This window comes from Magallana gigas, chromosome 2 (assembly GCF_963853765.1).
Source record: "Magallana gigas chromosome 2, xbMagGiga1.1, whole genome shotgun sequence".
In the NCBI taxonomy this organism is placed as follows: domain Eukaryota; kingdom Metazoa; phylum Mollusca; class Bivalvia; order Ostreida; family Ostreidae; genus Magallana; species Magallana gigas.
In genome coordinates, this window is record NC_088854.1 from 19,239,684 (window position 1) to 19,256,140 (window position 16,457).

A 16,457-nucleotide genomic window follows, 5' to 3' on the forward strand; every position below is an offset into this window, starting at 1 on the left:
TGGACCATATTTTTATTCTCGTTCATCTGGCATAGACTAGGAAAATTATTTAACGACAAACGAGTTTTTCATTGTAATTTTCTTTATCACACATCGCTTGACTAGTAATGCATCATTGGTAGCGGTGAAAATATAATTATCAATACGTTGTTTTTTTCTTTCTTCATCATTCATGAATTTGTCATGGTACCTAATGTTCAAAGTTTCAGTATTTTTATCTACATAATAAAATTGAAATGACCGAAAGAAATAGATACATCAAAGAACGGAATTTTATTCATCTTTAAAAAAAAATATGAGTTTGTTAGCATATTCATTGCATGATTAGACATATACTAGTACATAACATGTTGCATTTAATTTTTAAAGAATAATTAACCGGTAAGTTGAAGAAAAAACATCATTTCCGATCACTCAGAATTATAAACTTGATAAACACACTTCAAATCAGCTATGAATAATAACAACATCGTGACTCGAATGAGACTTTGGTCGTGAAGTGTACAAAGACATCATTCGAAGTTTTGCAGCGTTTTGTCGTGCCAGTGAATACATCACTTCGTTAACCAAGGGTTTTTGGACCGAAAACCCTTGGCTAGCGAAGATGCTGATTACAGAGGAGCGCCTGTGTACAGGGCTACGACAAATACTGACCATCATAGTGTCTAAAAATCAACGAAACATCAATTATTATAGAATTCATGAGATTGGTCAGCTGAATAGAAAATTTTTCATGATGCAAAACTTGTGACCAAATTTCGGTGTCTTTGGAGAAAAGGGAAATTCCAATTAAGTCAACACAATGACGTTTTTTTAAAAAAATCATTCCTGCATAATTATTGTCCCTAATCAAACTTTTTTTTATATCCGTAAAACTTATATAGTCTTCAAAATAAACTAACTGAAATAAATAACATGTATCAATGGTTTACTCAAATTCACGTGATATCATGTTTGTTTGCTCCAATATCTGATGAATATCACATGTGTTACATGTCAAACATGCGATCGATGGATATCGCCGGTTACACAGCGGTCACGTCACACAATACGATCACAATGATGCTTTGCATCTTGACGTCACAATGCTTTTTATGACGTTATGCTCTATTGTGACATCATTAGCAACAGCAGAAAAATAGCATGATGGAGAACGATTTGCAATCAGGATTGGATAAACTTTTGTCCTGGTTGCGGAAAAGTCAAAGAAATATCGATATATTTCATGAACCGGTATTTGATGAACTGTCAACACCAGTCACAACATTGAGCACATGGAACACATCAGTTGTCGAGAACGCAACAACGGCGATTCCAGTTGTCCACAACAGCGGGGATCCAAAGAGTTCCGTGATGAAAGATGTATTAATCTTTGTGGTCATCTTGGTCCTTTGTTGCGTGAATGCACTCGTCGCATACGGAATTCGTAGGAGCAGAAAATTAAAAAGAGAAGCAGACGAGGAGGAAGGGGGAATTCCAAGATGTCAAAAAGACGGGGGAAATAATAAGTACGAATGTACATTCTGGCTGCCTGAACTTGTAGGAAACCACAGCAACAAACCCCAGGGGTTCGTGACACTCTCAGAGAGTGGACATGTCATTGATGTGAAATACTGGTCACAACAGGAGCTGGACGAATGGTTCCGAGGGAAATGCCACATGACAAAGGAAGGAAATGTGCCATGAAATGGAGAAAATTCTACCCCAATGAAAAGAGAAATGTTCCGGTTTGTGAGATTAATGAGGATGAAACAACGCTTATTGTTGATTTATCAACTTCTTCGATCTGATGGATATATACTGTAGAAAAGACAAGCATTCCAGAGAGCTGCCCGATGGAAAATTGTAACATTGCACTTGGTGATTAAATCGATGTTTCTTGCAATCAAAGATATTAAATATTCTTAAATGATGTCTATGACGCATTTGTTCGTTTTTTTGTTTTTTTTTCAAGTTCACTATATGAAGTACAGCTCAATATACAGTTTTGATCCAAACTTATTTTACGAAACAATTGCAAGCTAAGTGAACAAAGTCAACATATACAGGTGCTGTATATAAAAACAAATTTGATTTTTTTTCATTAACTAGAAATTGATTTATTTGGTGGTTATTAAAATCCTTATAATAGCAGCCTTATTTGCTGTTTTGAAGAAAAAATATAGATTTTCTTGTTATAAAAAAATAGCATCTGCTGCTTTCCTGGTCTTTATACAAACTGTAACTACATGTATGGGGAGGTGGTTAATTATAACAAAATGAATGGTCTTATTTGCAAAGATTAACACAAGCATAAAACAGTAGTAGTACTGTATATAAATGCATAAAAAGTGAAGGAAATAGGTTTTGTTTTTGTTTTCGTCATTATTTGTATCGAACTACAATCTGATTAAAATCATATCGGTGATCCAAATCAGTTTTATGTAGCGACACATAACTAATCAGGAGTATCGATGATTTCATATTAATCAGATTGATCGAACCAAACTTTGAAGAAAAAAATAGTGAATAAGATTTCAAATGATTCGTTAAAACAGAAAGAATGTTTAATTCTCTTGTTATTTGTTGGTTACATTCCTTTGAGAATTAATATTCCATGATTATGCCTTCATAAATAAATCGAAAACTCGTACGTATGATATATGGCATCAGTAGCTGACGAAATAAAACCATTTTAACAAGAGCTTGGACTTTCAGTAGGGCGTAGCTATGTTGCGTCTAAACAAGTTAAAATGACACGGTTTCAAGCGAATTATGCACTGATTGCGTAGTCTTAACTCAAAAGCCAGGCAAATCTTGTTGATTTCAAAGAGCCATGGCTGACTGTCCAGCAATGAAATAGACAGGCCTACGTCACATTGCTGTTTGACAAAGCTAACCAAAGTCCAAGCTCTTGTTAACATTCCAACGACAGGGGAAGCAAACGAGGGTTAAGCTGTTGAAGCTTATAGAGTAAAATATAGTATGACATCATTTTGCTGGATTACGAATATAGCAAATTTGCAGAACATTTTGAGTGCCTGGTATCATTCTAATAAATTTCTTGCAAAATTTTAGGTACATAACGAAATTTACAAATAAAGATATTACAATTATACTCCGTCTAGGTTAATAATAAAGAAATTTAAATGTTTTAATATACATGCATACACACTTATGAATTACAATATAAAATCTTTTGATCTTCATGACAGGTTGTACATATGTTTCGTTTAGGTTTTTTTGGTTTTTTTTTTTAGATCTGATGAACAACGTAAGTAAAACGTGTTTATAACGAAATCGACATAACGATCAGAATACACGGATAAAACTACGTTAATTCATAGATTCCAAGGACTTCGTAATATCCATGTTTTACTGTATTCTTCAGAATCATCAAGCGATACTTTTTTATTGAATCAAATAAATGTGGAATTATCCTAAACAGCATCAGAATATCATACCTCTAGTTTTCTGGTGAAGACAAGTGGTTCAATACTGATGAAACTACATGTATCGGCAATTTTATGCATATATAAATTTATTAGTATGGGGGGGGGTTAGAAAAACAAAATGAACATGCTTTATACATACTGCCTGTCTTTCAAGAAGTAAGAAGTTTCTTTTTTATGTGAAATCTTGTACTAAATTCAGGACTTAGATATTAGAATTTTAAAATTGGTTGTCAGTCTGTTGATCCAAATTAAGCTCCCAGTGGTCGTTCGATCGTGGGAGCTCGGAGATGGAGGTATATTGCCATAGAGGCTGAAGAATTTATCATAGCTCTAACAAAATTGAAAAAGACAAGCTTTTAAGTCACAGCAGAAATCTTGTACATGATGCTGATCACGTACCCAGGCACTTGTTTTCATAAGAGACGTTTTCATACATGGATCCATCAAACCAATTTCCTGAAACACGATTAACGAATAGACTCGTTTTGAAGCTATTTCCGAAATACAAAATTTTCATTAGCGATGTTTCTCATCAATCCAGAGAGCGTTCCTCTCAGTCATGTCATGATCAGTTCTCCTTGTGAGAAAATTGGGAAAGTCGTTGTGATATCAATCATATTGTGATGAGAGAGAGAGAGAGAGAGAGAGAGAGAGAGAGAGAGAGAGAGAGAGAGAGAGAGAGAGGGGGGGGTATTGTTCCCTGACATTTAATTCAAAGCATAAAAAATATTTCTAAACTTGGACAAATGCAGTTTTTCCTTCTTAATGCATTTAAATTATGGACGGATAATATAAAACATGATCTGGAAATGTCAAAGGAAGCTGTAAGCATGTTCTGCTGCTCAGAATTAGAAAATAATCGACCAGGCCCGGGGAGAAGTTTCGATTTAATATTAAAGAAAAGTAAATGTCAATAATTATTTTGAAGACGATCGAAACTGTTTCAATACAGGCAGGCTTGGAAATGGTTAACATATAAATATTTTCAAAACAGCGTATTGTTTAAATTCTCTACAACCGCTTGCATTGAATATAAAAAATACTATTTTCAAACATCCGCTAACCATGCTAGCTTACTCAGTCTTGTAATTTACTTCTTCTGTTGTTTATGAAATAAACACGAAATGGAGTACATCAAGTTTATATTCAATATTCAAACACACTAGCCAAGCAAATCTTAATCAATTTCTGTAAGTACCTTTTCCATTTGTAGCTCTAAGCTTGGACTTTATAAGATTTATTAGATACTATTGTATGGAATACATATTTTTATGGATAAGATATAAGTAGAGAAACAAACAAAAACTACAGTAATTCTTAACATAGCCTTTGCAAAAGAATATGAAATCTAAATGCAAACACTTTAAAACCATTTCACAAAGAACTTTAAATTAGAAGGAAACTTGATATTTGGCATGTACATGTATATATAATTATATCAGTTATTAAAATACCTTTCCCTGGCAGTAACGATCTTGCTATAAGGTATACCGCATAATGATTTCAATGTAAATCGATGCTGGAATCTGATCAATTTATTATGGAGCCGAACCACCCTGTCTACTAAATTAGTCAAAAGACTTTGGGGGGGGGGGGGGGGTAATATTTTAATGACTTAAACATGTTCTCAAACGAATGTGATTTTTTTTTAATATTTGGCTTCATTCTATTGTTCACGAGACTGAAGACTGGACAACGTTGATTATGACATGTGGCCTGTCTCTTCCATGTCTTTGTATGTCTGCAACATTAATCTTGGCTATTTGTCTTTACAAAATAAAAACTTTCAAGACATTTGGTCCTGGAAAATGTAAATTATTTCACACCTCGCTGTCATGGATTAAGTTCAATGAAATGCAAAGATCAAATGTACCTCCAAATCCGAAACTCTTTTTGGAAATGCAAAGATCAAATGTACCTTTTTGGACACTCTTATTGAACACTTTTTTCACAAAACACCTTTTGATTTCTCTAAATAGTTCCATTACAGAGTTCTCTGTGATATAATTTTGGCGATGAAACAGTTAGAAATTTGCTATGTTATTCAAAATGATTATAAAAGTTTCATTAGCTTCGGCTGTTGTATCAGATCACTTTATCATTACCTGGTCATATGATCATATTTTTAAGTTTGGGATTGTTAAGAGGATAATGTATATTTTTAATTTGATTTCAGATCAGTTGTATAAAAAAAAATATTACCCCCCCCCCCACTTTACTTAACTATACCACGATATTGCTTTCGCTGCGTGATTAATATTCCATGCTGTATAATAATCTCCTCGGAGTGTCACATAATGTACGTCTCACCGGATCCTACAGCCATTCTACACGCACTCTCTGTATGGCCGAGGTGATGTCTAGTCAATACCGTCCCATTAAGTCTCAAAATGAACGATGAGATATTACATAATAATCATGTTTGTAAATAGGCCGTGGAGTAAAGGTATCAAGGTGTATGGCTGTATCGCAGTAATCACCCACTGGAAGTTAAAAAAATTGACAGAATCTCATTCTGAAAGAACCTGGGATATTTTTTTCTTCATCCTTTAATTTAAAAATTATGTTTATAATATGGTCTAATTTGAATAATATGCAAACTGTTTTGTTGTGAAATAGTGATAAACAAACAAGAATATACATGTATGAGCATACATATTGATCTGTTATTAGTTTGGGATTAAAAACCTCCAATGGTAAGAAGTCCCTAATTTTATAACACAACAGTCCTCGCCAGTAAGGTATATCTCTTAATTAAAGTGGCCATTGTCCCCGGGTCAAATTACAGTATACATACAGAATCCCGGTGGTGTTGAGTGTTTGGATTACAATTACTTTTGTTCAGCCAGGATTACAAAGCAGTGTCGAGATAAATATTTTGTTGGCGTTTGGTTAAAAAGACGTACCATTGTTCCAGAACGTGAAAATCGAAATTTATTCTATCGATTTTGTCTGCATTTAGATCCACGCGCCTGGCTACTCAAGGGTGGATGTAAATGAAGGGAAGCGTAACTGGAATCGCTCGACATTCATGAAATATTGATGCTTCGTCCTGTTTCGCTTAAGATTGACAAGGCAAGAAAAATATAATTCCATTCTGTGTAATCTCGTTCGAGGATTCAGTTCCACCAGGTAAATCTTCCTGGATACTTAGCCCTAACAGTAGATCAGATTAATCAATGGATTTATAGTCATCTGCCGTGCGACAGAAATATTTGTGCATGTGCTGAGTATTGTATGTTCTTTTCAACGGACTGCAAAGGATTTAACTTAAAAGACAAAACATTTCGACAAATTTGAAGAAAAAAAAATGTCGACGGATTCGGAAAACAAAACAGCGGATACTCCAAGGTTTCGTTGGACGGCGGAATTCCTGGCAGGACCGGGAGGGTTCGCCAGCAAGGAGGAGATATCCAGCAGTTGGTTCAACACCAAAGCGGAGGCTGTCAACGACGCCAACAAGAACGCCGACAATGAGGTGCAGGAATTCCCCTACGCCAGGAATATACTCCGGCTGGTGGTGGAGGACGATACCGGCAAAAAGCTGGTGGAGCTTCGAGGGAAGTCAAGAGAACATTTCTTATAAATTTTGATATTCTTAATAAGTTCATATGCTTGTAAGCGATATTCATAGCAATATATATGTTCAAGTGATTTTTAAGGACTTTGAAGACATTAATATTATTGTATGTTTTTTTGTGTGTAACAAACATGATTTTTGTGTATGTCCATTTTGAACCGTCCAGAATGATATTTCAAAGATTTTATATATCTTATCAGTATTTCGTGAAACCGAACAATTCTGCCTTATAGGTTTTGTTTGTTCTTTATGTATAGAAATTCTTTGTTCTTTCTTATAGTCGATGCATGTTGCAATATTTTAGACAATAAAATAACACGCCCAAATAACTCTAACTATTTATTCTACTCCACGAATTTTTTTGGTAGTTTTAGTGTAAAATCATATATTGTATTCATTATATCTAGTTTATTGTGCTAAACCAATTGATCTCCTTGGAAGCCTCTAACTATTGAATTTACGTAACATCATGTCACAAGTGAAAAGAGTGACACCTCTTCCGTTCTCAACATCGCTGACCAGTATATGAAAAATGAGCTAGACAAACATGGATGTTACTTCTTATCTACGACAGGTTTGTTTTTATAGTAATTTAAAGGTTGAGATCGACAAAAAGTTTTATTTATTTTCAATAGTGTATGAATATATTTAAACTGTACCTGACCATTTAGTGCAAATATTAAGCTAATTCTCCCTAATATTACATTTTCCTCCATCTGCATAGATAGTTTACTAAAGCAGGCCAAATAAAGTGATGAGACATTTCCAACAAGCCTAGCTTTAATAATTACACTGAGACCCACACATAAAGTAAATTTCAAGAGAGTTACGTTTTGTTAATGTTATTCTTAGGTACCCGAGGAGCTTTAAAAATACTCGAGCAATTCAATTATAGCTCTCAAAGCATTAATGGTACATAATCCTCTATTTTTACAAACAAAAACAACATACACGGTATATGAGATGAATGCGAACAAGTACATCACTTAATCAGAAACCAGTTCATACTTCAAAAACTCATCACGTTCACATATTTGCGATCATTCTTATTTCTAAATTTAATCAGACACCAAAGCTTGCAAATATCATTACCTATTTAGCAGATGTATTTAGGAAGCGCCGATATATTAGGAAAACCGTTGCCCAAAGCCTTTTGAATCTAGTTTTATTTTGCAGACGTGATATTTTTATGCACCAGAAAGCCCGACATTCCTTTACACTTAATATAAATTACTCTGTCCGTCCCTACTTTAAACCGAACTCTGTAACTAAAAAAAGATCAATCCATGCTTCAAAAGTATGGCTGGCAGCACTTGTCTACGTGAGTAACTTTGAGCACTTTACTAGCTTTAAAAAGCGATGTTCGATTTTCTCGCACTCGCTCGGTCGTTCGTTCGTTCTCTCTCCCCTCTCTCTATCCCCCCTCTCTCTCCGAATAAAAAAAAGACAAGTGTAGTGTATTGCATATGAAAAAAGCTAGATGATTCACATCATGCAGGGTACAACAGCATGCAGTGTATTCGGTTAACGGGAAGATTGCAGTCTGTCAGTACTTGCCAGTTTTAGCTAAAGGTTACCAAATCACAAAGACCCTAGAAGTAAAACAAGACTACCATAATCGTGCAATGGATTTGGACTTTCATAATGTACAAAATAGCGAGGAAAGTCAGTCGTGTCCTAAATAAGGTTCTATAGATGATTAATAATTAAGTCCTCTCCATATTGCTGCATATTAATGATCACCAACTTATTAGATTAGCATTCAATGTTTGACTGTTTTGTTGGTTTCTAGATCGATAAACGAGCTCCAAATCATCGCTACTCTGAAACCTAGTATGATGTGTTTCCAATTAAAACAAAAATGTGATCGGCCGAAAATTGACTGCTAACAAAAAGTACACTATCATTTATCAATAATTAATGACTTCCTGCAATTTTTGATTACATATCTTTGTTACAATTTTTGATTTTTTTTTTCGTAATCTGAGAATCTCTGAACGAAATTTTGTGTCTATACATGAAAGGAAGCTTATAGTATTGTACCAGCAAGTTTATCAATGACCGATTTCTATAAAGTTGGCCCTTTTGTTTGAAAGCCTTGCATAAAACCTCGCGTTAATCATCTAGCAATTCATCTAATTGATTTCCAACAAACCAACTAGGTTATTATACCCCGTATTTTAAATGACTACATCGCGGATTTCAATAAAACGGCTATAAAACCGTGCCACTATGTTCTACGACAAAGAAGTTTGCACAGAAATTGGGCATGAAGGTTTCTAGATGAAGAGCCTGATAAAATGTTGATCGATTTAATAATTTGATGTTATTTACCCAATTAGTCCCATTTCAATATTTTAAGTACAGGTCTGCGAAATGTAACGATTTCCTAATTAAGGTATTGATATTAACGCATTGACAATGGTTTTCTTTGATGCGAACCGTATTCTGAGACATGACTGACATATTGATACACTTTAGAAGGACAGATTCCGAACAATCAGCAAGTTTTCCGCATTTACTTGTAATCTGATCGCGATTGATTTAAAGAGGACATCACTTGCCGCAATCTATATACCCTTTGACATTTATCTGATTTTTTTTCTTTGATCGATTTTGTTTGAAAAATGATTAAAATTTTACAGAGAGAGAGAGAGAGAGAGAGAGAGAGAGAGAGAGAGAGAGAGAGAGAGAGAGAGAGAGAGAGAGAGAGAGAGAATAGTGTTATACATCATGCAATGAACTGATATTTTTACAACCCAATAATCCAATGGCAGCAATGAATAACGAACTTGGTGAAGTCGATTAATGAGCTTGTTAAAAAAAGATTTTGCAATAAAAACTGAACAGGTATTTGAAGAAAATGTAGAAATCCATAAACATGTATCTGTATTCAGTTTAGAAAAGAGACAAATAAAAATGGCGTACAATTGGTACGTTTGGTTTAGATGTGGAATTTGTCAAAATTCTTTAAGTTCATCAGTTAAACGTTGAAGCAAATCTGAGAAATTTATCAAAAAACTTCCTGACCTCGGTATATTTTGGACAAGAAAAATACAAATGCTGAATGTCTTCTACCTTTTCACAAGAACATTAAATTACATCAATGAAAATAAACATTTAGCACATAATTATGACGAAGTCTGCTGTGTGATACATCTGTACGATGTTTTCCAAAACTGAAATTTGGCTGTGCTGCTGAAAATTTTGAGCAATTTTACTTTTAAATACAGAGAGTGAACTTGAATTTCTGGTTTCCGACGCAACGTTGACTACCGTAGGAACAAATGCAGATTTACAAATATTCAGTCTGCGTTGCAACGCATATCCGGTATAATATCTAAGAGATATTCTAGAACTAAATGCTATGGACTTTGTACATTATATTTAACCTACGAGTTTTATGTCTTACGTTAAGTGGTTCCCAGTCCGTTTCGAAATACAATGATTTCACAGAGGCTAAGATAGAGAGACTAGTTACAATCGGGACTGCATTTAATTATAGTTTTTTCTATTCTTTTCCCCGAAAACAGCAGCTAGACAACCATCCCGTACCACTGAAGCATATTCCAGCTGAGGCCAAATAAATGAAGTATACATGAGTTTACGATCAATTTTAAATTTAAGTTTTTTTTTAAACAAGCCATTTTTAAAGCATTACCTAATATAAGTTCAATATATGAGATGACCAACTCAGGTTGAATGAAAATGTGACTATAAGATGCTTACTAGTATGTGATTGAACATATCTATACTACTATATTAAAATAAAAGACTCGAATTTTTGGTCTTTAATACCGAGAAATCGGAAGAATACTGTCTTTTGTTTTATATATTTTAAACATCATCGGTACTTGAAGATTACTATTTTGTTTTTATTTTTTCTCAATTAATCTTCGCTAATTAATAATCAACGAAAATTCCTAAAAAAAATCCCGGAAATCACCTGGATTTTTTGGATTTTACAATCTTGCGCTTGCGCAATACATTAATACATTCACGCTAACGGGATCTTTAGTTTATGTTTCCACAATAACACATCTGCATGAATAAATACAAATACGGGTAAATTTTCATTGGACTTTTGCTATATATTTTTTTCATATATATTTAATGATTTCTTATGAGAGAAAGTATAAAATAACAATTATACATTTCAACTAAGTACTTACTTTTGTCTTCGAGATGAAAAAAAAAATTTGATTACATGCAAAAAAGTTACATTATATTTGTTAGGAGAGTGAAGATAGAATATGTTTTATCGTAAAAATGATTAATGTCTTACGGACCCAGTTTTACAAAGAAAATACGTGTACGTTGATGAAAAGATTCTATTCTATAGATTAAAATTTTTAGTTGAAAGGTATTTGCAGTCTCAAAAAGGTTTGTTGTGATGAATTTGACTGTTATTTTCAAGGCAACTTCATTAACTTTCTCCAAAATCGTTCCGGGGTGATTCTGCAATTTTCTGCTACATTACGGGTATAAGGGAGGCATTCTAACTGTGGTGAGGGCCTTTCCCGAGACACAGATTATTCAAACTAAGGAAAGTGTAGTGAAATTAGTAGCATTATTGTAGGCTTATAGCTTTGTTGTGTAAATGTCAATAATAAGGTGTGTCGATGTACCTATTTCGTAAATGTCCGATATGCAATGTCAACCCGTGCACGCACGGGTCAAAGTCTAGTGTTTCTAATAATTGATAAACTGTAGAATGGCCAAATAAAAATCAGCCTGATATTCATGAAATATATCATCATTTTAAAATAGGCTTAAGTATAAAAATAATATCAATGCTTAAATACAATGTGTTCTGCGGCTTAGTAGTGAAACTGGTCTATGATTAGACAAAACAGAGGGTCACCTTAAAGAATGGAATAACGTTTGCTATTTTCCACTGAATTGTGAAAACAGGTTTATTTTAGAATTTTAGAAAAGAAATTATATCACTGAACCATTTTTAGTCAGGCGTTGTCATGTTGTAATTTTAAATTTACAAGGTGGCAAATTCGTGGAAAATACAAAATGAACAGCATGACACGTTGCTGAAAGCAAGACCCTGATTGGCTGGAGGCAGGCACATTGCCCGAGTTACTGTAAATTGCATATCCGCAAAAGTAAACATAAAATCCGAACATCGTCCAAGCGGAAACTATCGCTCCATAAAGAGAGCAATACATCATGAAATCAATTAGAGATTTTTTCCTGAAGAAAACTATACAATAAATTCCGTTTGATTATGTGTTTTTATTTGATATGTTTCAACATGAGTTGCACGTATATGATGGGTGTAAACAATTGGCAGGATAAACGTAAATCAACACAGACAGAACCCTTATAAAATATTTGCGCCAAGTAGCGTAACGGCCAGTATGAACGCAATTTCAACCATAAATAATTGATTAATGCATGAATTGATACAAAATTTAAAAAACTAGTGCGTCTGAAACAATCCTATGAATCTGTTTATACGACACTTAAGAATAAATGCATGTCCAACTCAAATATCATCCGTATATATTACGTCATCGATTTTTTTTAACTCTAGCGGCTTCCAGTACTTTCAATGCTTTGATGGATGAATCTTTACTTTCAGAATAAGAGTATATACGTCCCTGCATGGTTGAACACACATGTATAATATACAACTTTTTCAATTGGAATTAAGCTTGAAGAATTTATTTAATCATTCTCTGTATTAAGTGATATTCCGTACCATTTACATATTCTACAGTAATAATCTTTTTTTATAAAAATCCCTTTGCATCGAGCTTTTGGCAAATGTACTACCAAAATGTTCGTTTTTACAGTATTGACCAAAAAAAAAAATCAAAAAACAGATCATTCAAAACAAGTGCACTTTAGAGACATACTCAATGGCAAAAGTCATAGGACTTTAAAGTTGCTTTGGTCAGGATTGACAGAAATATCAGCTTAGGAAAAATCTTTCCAAATCTGTAATCTTTTCACTCCATAAGAATTCCTAAACTATTGAAACAAACAAAATTTGAGACAAAGTTACTTCTCATCACATCAAAATTGTAAAGTTTTATTTTCTCTAAAAATATACTTTTAGTGTACAGTATCACGCTTATTTGACATCTACAATGGCACAGAAAAGGGTTTTGTTGGGGGTTTTTAAAACATCTTTTTGATCGCATACTAGTATACAGAAATAAATACATGTACATGCATTCGAAAAAGCATTCATATAAATTAATAGTAATATTAATAAAATAATGTTACTATCATGTATCTGGAGTTAACAGTATTTTTGAAACGTGGACAGCTGCTGAAATATTAACCTTCACTTCATCATCGGATCTTCTTTTGTACGTCTAGATGCTTATGGACAGGATTTGCCATTCAACTTGATTAAAATTCTGCCAAGAACATTGATGAAGCAATGCCTCACCGATACATTTCGTAAACGTCTTTCCATATTACATATATATCCTCTTAGTACACACCCTTAATAGCACCCCCAGTAAGGTTAACCGGAAGTGAGAAACATTAACAATTTGTTTTACCACATAGCACACCATTGTGTTTGAACAAAGAACGCGTTCGATACTAGACACTAGGTTTGCAGTGTGTTTATTTGAACAGATTGAGGACAAATACTGATTGCTATCAATCCGCGAGGGATGCTTTTTTTCATTTTTAGATTAAACGAGTTCCAAGCGACTGGGTTGTATATTGCTCAGTATGGTAAGTACCGCAATCCCTCGCTGTCTGCGAAGTTCCATTGGACACGAGACACTTTCTCTGCTAATGCTCCGGAGATCAATGGAATAATGCTCAAAGATGTTACTGAAGCAAAAAATTTAAATCCCAACCTAATACGCAAAATATGCTAAAACATTGAAATGACATCGCTTGGAAGGGTTTCAGATAGAGTATATTAAGACCGAACAATTGAATAGAAAGTTCAGATAAGGTTTTCTATGTAGGTGTTGAAAAAGAATAATTAAAAAAACCCAATCAATACGCCACTTTCGATGCAATTGTTTCTGTTCGCTGGTTGACAGAATCACAAAATCTCAAATGAACTTGAAAGAACTTGTATGCAAATAGCATATCCATTTGTACATTATCATGAATAAAATAAACCGAATTCAGGAAGTCTTGCTAATTCTTGACGACGCGTCCAGCATAATTTGACAGTAATGAAACGCTTTCAGGTAGATAGGTAATTTTGTGGGGCAAAGGTAAATTAGGATATATTTAATGTAACTAAATTTAGATTCAGTTCATTGCGTTTTTAAATAGAAATATATAAAAACAACATCGCCTACTGGGCTTTATGAGTCTTGGTGAACTAAGTCCTAGTATTTTGTTTGTTATGGTTGAAAAAGTCTACATATTAACAGTTTACAAAATACTTAATTTTTATTTTACATTTACACATACAATATTCATTGTAATTGAGTGTTTTCAACAGATGTATAAACTGAAAAATGATGTCAAATTAGCGTCACTGTACATTTATTATTAATCATAAACTGCCTGTCAATTAAGATATCGACGGGGAAAAGTACATTAATGTAGTTCATTTTATTTCAGATGACGACATTTAAACAATAATCAAAACGTCTGCTTCCGAATCATCAACCGGTGTTGTATAGCAGTTTTTCCCCCATAGTAGCTTTTCCCCCCGGAAAACCTACTATATAGTAGCCTTTCCCCCCGGGGGGAAAAGCTACTATATAGTAGCAGGGTGTCTCCCTCACGTTTTTGGTTCAGATTTTATAAAAAATATTTATGGAAATCCAGTAAGTATTAAAATCAATGTTTCTACACTCCCAGGTTGCATACATGTATATCGGCATTCATCTGTACAGGTTAAGTTTCGTTTTGCCGATTTGTTATTTTTATAGACAATGCTGAAAGTTGAACATGTGTGTAACGGAATTACAACTAGAACTTAATTTAGGTAATTTATCGAAAAAAGATTTACAAGTTATACACTTATATGCATAATTCTGTGTTCTGAAATTGTATTAAACGAGAATGTTTTAAGAATTTAAATTCATCAGACTGTTTGTCTGTTTGTGAAAATTTCATCCAGGCTAAACCTCTGTTTTAGAGAAATTTTGTTTCCGATGTTTCAGAGCCCGATTTTTTAAATCCTATTATAATTATTATAGTGCATATTCTTTAGGGTCCAATGTCTCATAAACTAGAGATGACCATATCACCATATTTTTATAGTGGCAGTGGTTTACTACTTGAAGATGAAAATTTCAGCCCTCAGGGTAGGGGCCCTTGATGTTTCAGGGCCCGATGTTTAAAATCCCATTATAATGATTGAATAGTGTTCTATAAGTGTGGACCCGAATCTCAAATTCTAGAGATGACCAATTAACCATATTTTCAAAGTGATAGTGGTATACCACTAGTAGATGACACCGACAATTTAAGCCCCCATGAAGGGTAGGAGCCTTTGTTGTTTTCGAGCCCGATGTATGAAATCCAATTATAAAGAATATGTATGTTTTAGGGCCCCATATCTCAAAAACTATAGATGACCACATGAACATATTTTTACGATCATTTAAAAGTAAAAACATCATTTAAAAATACACAATCACTCATATATTTCTTTATCAAAATGATTGAACATTACGTTTAATTCTTCTGCTTTTTTTTAAATTTACGAACAAATTTTTTAAAAAGTTACGCGGGTAAAATTCATTATTCTTCAAAACATTAAATCAATTCATAAGATGACTAATGATAGAATAAATAATTAGATAAATAAATCAATGAACTTTTATTTATAAAAGGAGAAACCGAAATTCAAAAATAAATAACCAACCTAAGCGCATATATACGACTTTTTTACTTGTTAGTTGATTAGAAGAACAAGCTTACATTTAAAAAAAAAAGTCAGCTCATCACAATATATGTGTTGGTTGTTTTTTGTTTTTGTTTTTTGTTTTTTGTTTTTTAATTACCCTTGGTACACAAGTAAATCTTTAATGCAAAAATATGAAACAAATAGTATACATTTTTTTAGGTAATTGAATCGTATATCTTGATTTATATAGCATCGTTTTCAAAATTGTATATTTATAAATCACGCTGCAAACTTAAAAGTGGAAAATTAGCAAATAGTGAGTGACAATATAAACATAAAGTTAGTTCATGCTCCATTTCACATTTTCCAAAGTAACCAGCAAAGATACCGACATTGTTCTGGTTGTGAAGACATTTCAATGTTTTTTAAAATGTTTACATCATAATATCTCGCGTTTCGTGGAAATGTGCTTAAAAATATGAATATGCGTAACTTTAAAACGAAATGGTAAACACTAACTTTACAAATGCTTTTAATACATAATTAAAATACCCCTTAACTATGATTTAGAACCCCATCAATCAAAGTAAAACTAAAACATTTCAGTTTCTCATCATATCATTGCATCCTGTCTCCCGTT